Source organism: Harpegnathos saltator, unplaced genomic scaffold (assembly GCF_003227715.2).
Source record: "Harpegnathos saltator strain DR-91 unplaced genomic scaffold, Hsal_v8.6 scaffold460, whole genome shotgun sequence".
Taxonomy (NCBI): Eukaryota; Metazoa; Arthropoda; class Insecta; order Hymenoptera; family Formicidae; genus Harpegnathos; species Harpegnathos saltator.
Window position 1 is genome coordinate 781,600 of NW_020230273.1, and position 11,499 is coordinate 793,098.

Sequence of the window (11,499 nt, forward strand, 5' to 3'; positions counted from 1 at the left end):
GCGTCAGAGTTCCCTTCAAGACTGACTAATTAAAGAGGATTCGTCGTAAAGGGGGCTTGTAACGATTGAATCGGCGAGCCTCGGTGCTTTCGCCGGGCCATCGATTGGAATATCGATGGTATCGCTCTCGCTTTTTACACTCGCGCGCCGAACGTAGGAGCGCGTCTAATTTTTCATTGAGCGACGCGGAGGGAGAGAGAGAGAGAGAGAGAGAGAGGGGGAGAGAGAGAGATTTGAATTCTCTCTCCGGTTTATTTCCACGCTCTCGTGTTTACAGAGAAGCCGCCCTTCGCCCGTCGTCGTACGCCCGCCCGGCGTGACGCGATTTTCATTCGAGTTCGCGCGCCGATCGACGATGAATTTGCGAAACTGTGGGCGCGCATCGAAAATCAGAGGGCAGTTTTGTTTCTCGACGCTTCTCTTTTTCCTCATCGCGTCTCTTTTTCGTAAATTAATTAACGTCCCGCTCTCTTCACTCCCAAAGTGGCCTTGGAGCAATTAATAGCCGACGGTGATCACGAGCGATTTCTTCGACTCACCGCGAAAATCGGCAGGCGGAACGAAGGGAAAAGAGGGAGGTAGAGAGAGAGAGAGGGGGGGAGAGGGAGGCAAAGACGACGGCAAAAATAAAAAAGGAGAAGAAGAAGGAGAAGACGTCGAGGCGGGAGAGAAAGAGAAGATGATATAACGCGCGCGCAGAGAAGTAGACGACGGAGAGAGAGAGAGAGAAAGAGAGAGAGAGAGAGAGAGAGAGAGAGAGAGAAAGGGGGGAGAGAGAGAGAGAGAGAGAGAGAGAGAGAGAGAGAGAGAGAGAGAGAGAGAGAGAGAGAGAGAGAGAGAGAGAGAGAGAGAGAGAGAGAGAGAGTGAGAGAGGGAAACGAGAAGGAAAGACCGATCGAGCGAGCATTATACGACTGGACATTTCGGGCATTTTTACGAAAGGGACGCGCAGGAACGCGTGTTCTATTAGCTAAGACAAAAGAGCGGCGCCTAGACGGGGCCTCGGGAGAAACGGGGCCTCGAAACTGTCCGACGGCGTTTATTTATGCGCCGAACCGCGGAAAAAGATGTAAGTCCCCAGGCCCTGTTGCATTCCTGCCTTCGGTCCAGCACGCCCCGACAGGGATATTATCTCCCGTGGATATAATCGACGTGTCCTCGAGGTCGTAAGGACGCATTTTTGTGCGCGCGGAAAAAAGGAATAGAGCTCGCGCGTCCATCGTTAATACGCGATCGCTTACCTGCCGTGCGAGGGGATGACGCGAGAGTGGCGCGTAATGCAACAGGACCCAAGGACCAAGGTGTGTTAGTTGCGACAAAGTTGTTGATTGCCAGGTATTACTCGAACCGCTGCTGGATGGGGGGAGGGGGAGTGGAGAAGGGAAAAAAACGTGCGCGGTGGTGTCTGTCGGGAAAAGGATTCAAATACGATAAGGGGGGAAAATAAATGTTCGGCGGCAGGACGCAACGTTCAGTAACGAGTAGAGGGAGAGAGAAAGCGGCGGAGAAGGAGAGAATATGAAATTTTTAATTTAACATCAAACTGAATGGGGGAACTGTATAACTAAAAAACCACTAGTCTGACGCGAGACGCATCCTCTTCGTGTACATATTGGAATATTTAAATGAAATTTTCATTTTCGATCGCGCGAAAAGTACGAGTGAAAACCGCCAGTGTTTGTGGAGCAGGATAATTGATTTCCGAGGCAAGCGAGGTAGATTACCGGAGGATCGTAGACAGACAAAATCCCGACGTACATCGCTGATTAAATTGATTCTCGCGATCCATCCACTTGCGTCTGGATTTTTCTTTTTTTTCCTCTTCCCATTTTCTTTTCTACAACAAACTGTTCCCGGTAATACAAGATCGCCGAGGTGCACGGAAAGGAGATTCCCTTTTTGTCGTCGATCACGGTGCGCGATAGCGTGCGACTACTTTCAATTCACGACGGCGTGACGGTAACATGAACGTTACGTGCTTTCGTTACGTTACAATTATAATTATCAACATTTCCACGGAACGACGCGTAGAACAAAATCGCTGGAAACACGGTGGCGAGCGTATATTCCAACGTCGAAAGAAAGTGCGCTGCAGCCGCGTCCTCCTCCCATTCTCGATAAGGAAAAAAAAAACACACGCTTCTCATTTCAGCCGCCGCGCCGTATTGCGAAACGCGAGCGCGATTATGGAAATCGACACCGAAACTCACGCGATTAATCGACGACTCGTCGTGGAGAGGAACCATATGCGTCTCTCAGGCAGCACCGCGGGTCGTAGTTTCGACGGCGATACAATTAATAACGGTGAAGCGAAATGAGACGACACAGCCGTTGTGTCGAGCGGGCCCAGACCCAGACACGATCGAACGCAAACTCTGGCTCGGCTCGCCGAGGTATATATAGAAAGTTATCAGAACAAAAATGTAAATGCGCGCGAATGAGCGCCGCGACAGAGAGAGAGAGAGAGAGAGAGAGAGAGAGAGAGGGAGGGACACAACGGTCCGACGAACATATGTTTCTCGATTTAAAACGCGTGTCGGATACATATATACGCGAGACTCGTCTCCGCCTTTTAAATTTCGTCTCGCCCGGTCTCTCTCTTATCAGAGATCAACGCTGGTGCGAATGACAAATGTCCGGCGTGTCCGTCCGCTGTACGGCGCGAGCGCGAGCGCGAGCGCGTCGTTATTCGATCAAAATGCAAAGCACAGCGTTGGCGAACGTCTTCTTCGTGCCACAACACACAATCACACTCCGTCTCTCGCTCCACGGATAGCTCCGATCGGATTTTTTGTTTCGTTGCTTCCTCTCCTTTTTTTCCACTTTTTATTTTCTCCCGCTCGCGCCGTGCGAAACGAGACAAAAAGAAAAAGACGGTCAGAGACAGACGGACAGATAGACAGACAGAGAGAGAGAGAGAGAGGGGGGGGGAGAGGCCTTGTTCGGAGTGTGTCTCACAGAGCCGTATGGCGCGATCCGGACAGAAGGAGAAGCAATTCGTTTATCTCGACTAGGCTTGATAAATTAATCGGCATTAAGGTAGATAAGAGACGAGGCGCTGCGCGCCATCTGATACGTGTCGGGATTGCGCCGATGTATCGGGTCTGAAAACGGCCCCCGGTCGTCATCCGGAGCGCGTCGGGCGACGTTACGTGGACGGACCCAGTGGTCGGACTCCGATAGATTGTCCCGGGAACCGTGAGATCATCAATGCGCCGTATCTACTTGTTCATCTACGCATACCGATCTCGCGTGTTGGAATATCGGCTAATCCGCTCTGTCTCTCTTTCTCTCTCTCTCTCTCTCTCTCTCTCTCTCTCGTCTCTCTCTCTCTCTCGCTCTCTCGTGCCCCAAGGACGGTACGCTAGGCGAAAAAGCAACGGCGATTTCAATTAGTAGCGAAACGACAAAGCGCCCGACGATGCGAGTTCCCTGATCAATGGCGCGGCGACACGTTATACTCGCGGCGAAGTCGCGTCGTTGTCGCTCGTAAATCAGAAAGAATATCACCGCTCCGGCGCGTCGGCACTAAAAAATTTTATTCTCCTCTTAACAGTTTTCCGTAAGTTTCGCGAAAAGGCATAAATCTCTCTCGCGACGGCACGTATCCCGAACGAAAGTAGCATAAGCGCAATTAATTCCCCGTCGACCCCACCTAACCCGCCCCCCTTCCCACTCCTTGCGCGGTTTATAGCCTGCGAGATGATTTATCGGTTTCGCGAGTGCGAAGCTCTTCGTGTCGCTTATATATTTCCGCGGCGAACGCGACGGCGAGCGTTGCGCTCCGCGCAGGAGAATTTTCATGCCGCTGTAAACATCGCTCTCGATGCATTTAGCGTGCCTGGCGATGAAAGACTACTTGGTAACAGAAAATGCGAAACACTTAATCGGCGGGAACTTCCGCGCACGTGAAATTTATATCTTAAGCGACGCACCACTCGCTTAATCCACTCGTCGTTCCGTCGGAGAGATTCCCAACGATTCCCGCGGGATCGGTGAGCGGCAAAACTTCACGCCACATCCGATCGTTTTCACGGCGGGTACGATCAAACGGATTGCACGAATTCGGCCGAGACAAACGAGCGGCGAATAGGCGCGCGACGACGCGCCGCAGAAACTTTACGTCTCCATAACGTGATATTTAGACGCGCGCGCGCATGCAGGCGACCGTCGTCGCGACGGTCGAGTTTATAACGCAAAATTAATAGAGCTTATCCCGTGCCGTTCGTGCCGGCGCGGCCTTTTGGCAATTTATCATGGGATTACGGTGCAAATACGTCAAGCAAGGGTCGAACCTTCCGAGGCGGTCGAGCCTTCCCCTCGCATCGTGTCGTAGGGCACGCCGTCGCGCGACCCCTCTCCCTTTTCCCTTCGACTCGTTCGCCATGGGTGCAGCAATCACTTCCTGTATCAATAAACACGGCTCTTCCCGTTGGCTCACCCCTAATTCCAGCCGGCACCCAAGGGGACCGGCGAATCGACACCACCCTTTCTCCCTAATGTTCCTTCCTGAATTTTACAGTCTTTTCTTTCTTTGATCCCGCGGCAGCGATCCCCTCCTCCCCCACCCCATCCTGCCCCAATCGCCCCAGTCGTCGTCGTCGTCGTCGTCGTCGTCGCCGCCGCCGCCGCCGCCTTCCCCGAAACAGAATCGTCAGATCTCGCTCTTGGGCGATGATGTAATCCAGTCGCATACTAATCGAATGCTAACAAAGTCAGCCGACTCGTCGAGTGCAGACTCGTCGAGAAATCTGTCATCGCTCCGGGATGACTCTGCGCGCGAATTTCGAGTGGATCTCGCGAGATTTCGACGAGACACAAACAATTAATTTTGTATCAAATATTGGGACACGTACGGGGCTGAGAGAGGGCATCTGTGTATTATTTATCAATCAGTTACCGATTCTTTTTTCTTTTTTTTTTTTTTTTTTTTTTTTGCGATTTATCTTCAATATCCACGCACCTCGATATTTGGTCAAATCCGCGCGAGAGTCGGGAGAGTACAAAGAATGATTTTACCCTACCCGAATTCGACTAATCGTTTTCATCCGGTGACGGGCGAATAGGACGGACAAACGAGACCGGGCGTCGGCCAATAGCGCGGTGCGCTCGATAAATAGAGCCGCGGGCGCAAGGGAGACGGGGGATTTCACGCGTTCGGAAGTCGGCCGATCCAGCTAAGAGATTTATTCCGACGCGATATCGAATGCGTCGGCGGTGCGCCCATGACGAGTCGGCAAGTAGCGGGGATGCGTTATACCGGCACGCGCACCACTTTCGCGTCCACCCATTATTCCCGTCGGCATTACAATGACAATGACCGCAATAACGATCGTCGAGATCGGAAGAGACGCGGGAAGGAGAGACGCGGGGGCGCCCGGTCGACTCTCTCTCTCTCTCTCTCTATCTCTATCTCTCTCTCTCTCTCTCTCTCTCTACCTCTCTCTCCCTCTCTCTCTCTCGCTCTCGCTCTCTCGCTCTCTCTGTCCGCGTGGGGTGAGCGAGCATACGCACACGTCGGCGCGTCGCGTCGCGCCGACCGACAGCTCGGAAAATTGCTAACAAATAACACCGCCGGGGCTAACGACGCCGGGGTGTCGTCTCTCTTCCGAGCTCCATGGCCGAATCGCTCTCTCGTCCTTTTCGCGCACAATCAGCCGTGAGACTCCGGCCGGGACTCGAGAGTCCGCCGTCGGCTGGAAAAACAGCGCGATCATCGCATCCGCGCTGTGTGTGTACCCCGCATCGGCGCAAAAAGGGAAAAGAAGGAGGATACACGCGAGATGCTGAAAAAGCGCCTGAGCTCCGCGGATAAATAGATGATGAAAGACGTACACAACCGTGGACTCGTCGTCGTCGTCGTCGTCGTCGTCCCCCGCTTCATCCGCAGCCGGCCAAGTCCTCCTCCAAGAGATGTCTATTTGGTCCCAATTTGTTCTAACTAGAATATTCATCCGTGAAGACCATCCGAGAATATTGACAATTGGATCTTCAGCGTACGGGATAACGAGAGAGTCGAGACACGTTGAAATTGCGTGTTTCGTCTCGAGTTCTGGTCCGCAATTGGCAATCTCCGATGTTAGCCTGATGCGAGTTTTACGCGACAATTCCTCCAGACGGGACCGAACAAAAGCATCTTTCGGACTTGCCCCACTCGACGAAGCGGGGCAATCTGAAACACGTGTCTGCGTCTTGTTTCGGAATATTGTTCCATCGACATGCGACATTTCCGTTGTTAAGTGTTCACATATGAGGTTTCGTTGATTTTATTAGTAGAAAGACAGTGGCCGCTAGTTGCCGCGAAACTGTCACTCGCGGGATATCGCGATCGGAGTTAGGAAAAGAGAGAGAGAGAGAGAGAGAGAGGGGGGGGGCAGGAGGGGAGGGGGAGGACTGCAAACAATAAAAAAATATCACGCATAAATAACAGTACAGCCTTGCGGCTTACGTGCGCATCGAAATTCAAACGAGAAAGGCGCGAGCGCGAAGCGGGCGGGGAGCGCGCAAACGTCTCGCCTCATAATTTCAATGGTAAAAACGACATTAAAGAATTATCCGCAGCGTATCGGGCGACACGTGAGTACAAACGCGTACGACAGGTACATAAAGATATAAGTGCAGTCTGGCTCACTTTCAGCCGCGCGAACTGCAATTCGATCGACTCTGGACGTATAATCAGGTATGCAAATGCCGGATGCGTGCGTGCGTGCGTGCGTGCGTGCGTGCGTGCGTGTGTGCGTGTGCGCGCGCGCGCGCTCGCCTGCGTGTGCACGCCGGCGTGTCCAAATAACGCGTAACTGTCAATATATCGCGAGCAGCTTTGAGCGCGGCGCAACGCGACACAATGCGCGACGTCGGGGGACGCGGAGAGAGACCGCGACAGAGAGAGGGGGAGCAGGTCTTGTTGCATTTTGGAATGCTCGCGCCACAGTGGGGAACATTCGGCTTTTTGGAATATGCGCGAGGCATCTGTGAATCCGCGCGAGAGTAGGGATGCCGACTTTTTTTTTTTTCTTTTCAAACAGATCGATTCGAATCACGAAGAAAAGAATGGATCTTTAAAAAATTTGGTTCGAATCGATGGAAGAATCGATTTCGGAAAATCGATTTGAATCGGCATGCATGTAAAGTGAAAACCACTCACTTAAAGTGTACTATCTGTCAGATTTCTACACTCTAAAGTAGACCTCGTGTAATTCGTATAAAGTTTAATATGAATTAAAGAAGTCAAACAGATGGTGCTCTTTTGGTTGTCTTGTGTATGGCCACAACAAGATAGACAAAGATCTTTAAATCTTTATGCCAAGGATTTAATTAGTTTGATTAAACATCAATCAAGGGTTTTTGAACGTTATTAAATAAGAAATCGCGTTTACTATTATATGCATATACATATGTATATAATATATACTATTCAATGGAGTGGCTGTGATTGATTCGCGCGTTCCGTTCCGCTGAAAATTTTCGCCCATCATCGGTCTAAAGGCAACGCGGCCTAATGTGCATCGCGTGCAGCCATTAAGTGAGTTCAAATATTGCAACTAAAAAGAATTAAAGAAAACTCCATCCTAGTAGAAACTGAAAACATCGTGTTGGCGATTTTCAGAATTTACAGACCGATCCTTGAATCGATTCACTACCGGAGGATCGATTTAAAATCGGCATCCCTACGCGAGAGAGTCCGCAAACGCGGCCGAAGCGCGATTTAGTAGCTGACCGGCGCGAGAGAACTCGCGCCGAGTGTTTTTCACCGGGACGGAAGCCGCGGCGATACAATATGCAAGCGCGAGCGACATGGGGGAGATCGATTTTTCACGGAACGCGCAATGGCATCTCGTAGCCGGCGCGGCGGCTCGCATTAGCATGACCCAGCTTTCCAATTACAACGTTTAGTTCCATAACAACGCTCATAATCGCGTCTAATACCCGGCCACGGCGCGCGTTTTCTACGCGCGTCTCTCGCGGGTAATTTGCAACATCGTTAGCCGGCCTCTCGCAGGAAGTTTCTCGTAATTCTCGCGCGCCGCCGTTTCCAGGACTCTCGCGCAACACTCGCGGGCGCGGGCGCGAGCGCGAGCGCGAGCGCGAGCCGCGCTTTATTACCAGCCCGGAGCTAAAGCTACCTGCTGGATTTAAACACACCGGCGTAACTAATCGGCCCCGTATTCGCCAAAGCGACAGCTTGCTTTCGCGGCTCCGCGCAAGCTACCGATCTCGCGCTCATTGTACCCCGGGGGATTCTGCATCGCGAGGAGAGCCCTGAGAACTACTCGCGGTTGAGCGTAACCGAATCTCGAACCCGAGCTCCCCGCCCCCGCCCTCGCCGTTCTCATTGTTCGCGGACCTCTCGTGAAGACGATCATTTCGACATTCCGCGATCCGCGCCGACGAAGAGAGTCGTTCTCGCGCGGCGCGTATGTACGCAACTCCGCGCGGCTGTACTCTCTCGGATACGCAGCTGCGCGCGGTGTTATCATCGTCGAGCGTCGCGACTCGTCACGCTCCGACCCTTAGCTCATCGCTTAACCCCCCTCTCGCTTGGAGTTTTGCCCCGTTCCCCCCAGCCCCGCATGATCAGTTGCGGCTGGTAAAGCCAATAACTCCTATCATCCGGAAGGAGCCGCTCTCGCTCCGGCCCGATCTCTTAACGCGGCGTCTATCCCTATCGAAGCGATCGGCGGGAGAGGGTTGGTCGAGGCTGCCTGTCTCTCCTGCTCCCGATGTGGGAGCCGCGTTTCGCCACACGCGCGCGCACACGCACTCACACACACACACACACACACACACACACACACACACACACACACACATGTATACGGCACACGCACGCGGCAAGAGCGAGCGGGAGATCTGTCAGGAGGGCATAAATCAATGTACCGCTCCTGGATTGCCCTGGGAGAGAGCGTGTTGCGTTTCCACGGACAGATAGAGCCGATGCTTTATTATGCCGGACACAATTGCGTGTTGCCTAAGCCACGTGACCGGCGACTTCCGGCCGACGTTTGGGTTCCGCTCGGTGATGCCGGTGAGCGCGCGCGGTCACCCTCGGTCGCTTCGCGTCGTCGGCTCGCCATCCCCCCGGTCGCCGTCGCGTCTCCCGGTCCCTCTTCTTTTCCTCTCTCGGCGTCGACGACGCCACGGCTGACGGCGATCGTCGCGTGTGTGTCAGGTCCGCCACCGCGTGCGACCCGGGTGTCACCCGGTCGGCGCGCGGGCGTCGCGACGCTTTAAGGCCGGGTGCATCTCTCCCCCCCCCCCGCGTTTACCCAGCCCCTTCTTCTCCTCCCTTGCCCCGCTGCGTGTTACGACCGTTTGTCGCAACCAAGTGTGGAAGTCGGCGGTTTCTCGGCTGATTCGCGCGCAAGAATATCCGGTCGAGAGAGAGAGAGAGAGAGAGAGAGATGAGAAAGAGAGAGCGGTCGCTTAATTAATCAGGTTAATTAATCATCACTCGATTTCGAATCGGGTCGCGCTTGGATTTACATGTCGAGTTAGAGCCTAGGGTTCGATGTTTAGAAGCGGAAATTCTGCTCCCCTGCGCCCCTCTGGCTCGCGTCTCATTGTCGCGCGTTCATTCGAGCGATCTTTCTTCAGCGTGCAATCGCGCCGTGTAGAGTCAGCAGCTCCTCGCACATTGTCGTCTTCAGCGCGGAATTTTTTTCCGCGCGATCTGTTATCTCGCGCCATTGTTCGCGAGTCCGACAATGGCGCTCGAGAGCAGCGTCGCGCTCTCGGCGCACGACGAGCGTACGTAGGCGAGCAAAAAGGGATTTTTGCGTAATAAAGAGATATCGGCAGAGAGAACGAACGAGTACGGTATGCCGAATCGATTGGTCACGGTGTTCTCATGTTAATACCGCGACGGTTCTGCTTCGGTTTTCCATCGGCACACGTCGATGGGGGGCCGCCACCAGCGTGGCGAATTCTCGAGTTCATCGCCGGAGTGTGTAGCCACTGTGACTACTAAAACCAATGTCCGAGCCGAGACTGAGACGCAGAGAACGACGGAGGGGGCAGACGTAAGGGAGGATATATCCCCGCGCTGTGAAAAATCGTAGCGTAAAAAAGCGTCGCGGGTAAGTTTGACGAACGAATATCTCGACGTATCCACTCCCTCCTCCACAATTACACAAGATAAGAAAATGGCCAATGTTGTCGAGATTATAGTCATTATTTCCGACTGCAATCTCTTCTCGCCTCGTGACAAGAATAGTAGTTGCGACACGCATATATGATTATTATCGCCACTGTGAAACGCTCCCTATGAGAATCCTGTATCTGGCTATAATTCTTTCACCGTGCGTGGTCACACGCGGCTGCAAATATTAAACGCTTTTCCCCTCTCTCTCCCTCTCTCTCTCTCTCTCTCTCTCTCTCTCTCTCTCTCTCTCTCTCTCAGTGCAATTAATTCTATTCCACTTTTCAAGGGACCGCGCGACTCGTATAATCAACCGTCCCGCTCATTCGAGAGGACGCGGACGTAGATCTGCGATGATAATGATAACGATTCGCCGAGAGGCGATGAGATATTCCGCGAGCCCCGACGTGTCGCATAATTGCAATTAAATGCGCGTCGCTAATTAAGTATTTGGTGCACGGCGCTTATTACGCGTCGATACTTTATTGCGAAAACGGAGTACACTCGGGCAGATTAAATTACGATCGGCCGGCATGATTACATTAAGAATCGGGAGGCAGACCTTATTAAATTACAGCACAATCATTTTTTCCGAGCGGCCGGCTTATCAATAATTACTGTACTCTATTCCTTGTACGCGCCGCTTTATCGAGATAAACGCACCGTGGCAGGTGTAACGCTTACGTACACATTTCTCTGCGCGCTCTTTAAGTACCATAATCAAGGTGATCCACCGCATGAATATTCAATTTGTGTAACCACGTCGCTTCGACATCGCCCGGGCATCGAATCGCGAGCACCGAAAGAAATCCGCAAATTATAGACGGCGACGCACGGATCAGCCATTCCGGCCGGGTGCGTGAATGCGCCGAGTGAGAATTTTCCCGCGAGATATCGCGGAAAACAGAAAGCACGCGCCGGGGGAGCCGCGCCTACTTTATCCTCGGGCTGACGCGCGACAAAACGACTCGGACCGTCGAGGACCTGTCGTGCGTCGAGCGCGAATCGTCGAAGGAGCGCGAAGAAAAAATGATCCTCCGGACCATTCGCATCCGCACGCGCGCCGGCGTGTTCGCGATCGCGACAGCGGCAAGCATCGCGCGCGATTGCGTTCTCCTTGCACAAGCGCGCCTGTGTACACGCGGCTACAAAGAGGGACGGAGAGAGAGAGAGAGAGAGAGAGAAAGAGAGAGAACTCTCGCGCGCGCGCGCGCGCGGCTTTCATCCTCGATCCGAGATCTCGGGAATGCCGGAGCTCTCGGCCGTACCCCGCGGTGGCCGACTCCGGCACGGTGGTCCAGGTCAACAAATCATAATCGTGCCTGCGAACCGGGTAACGAGGAGAGCTCGGATGCCTACGC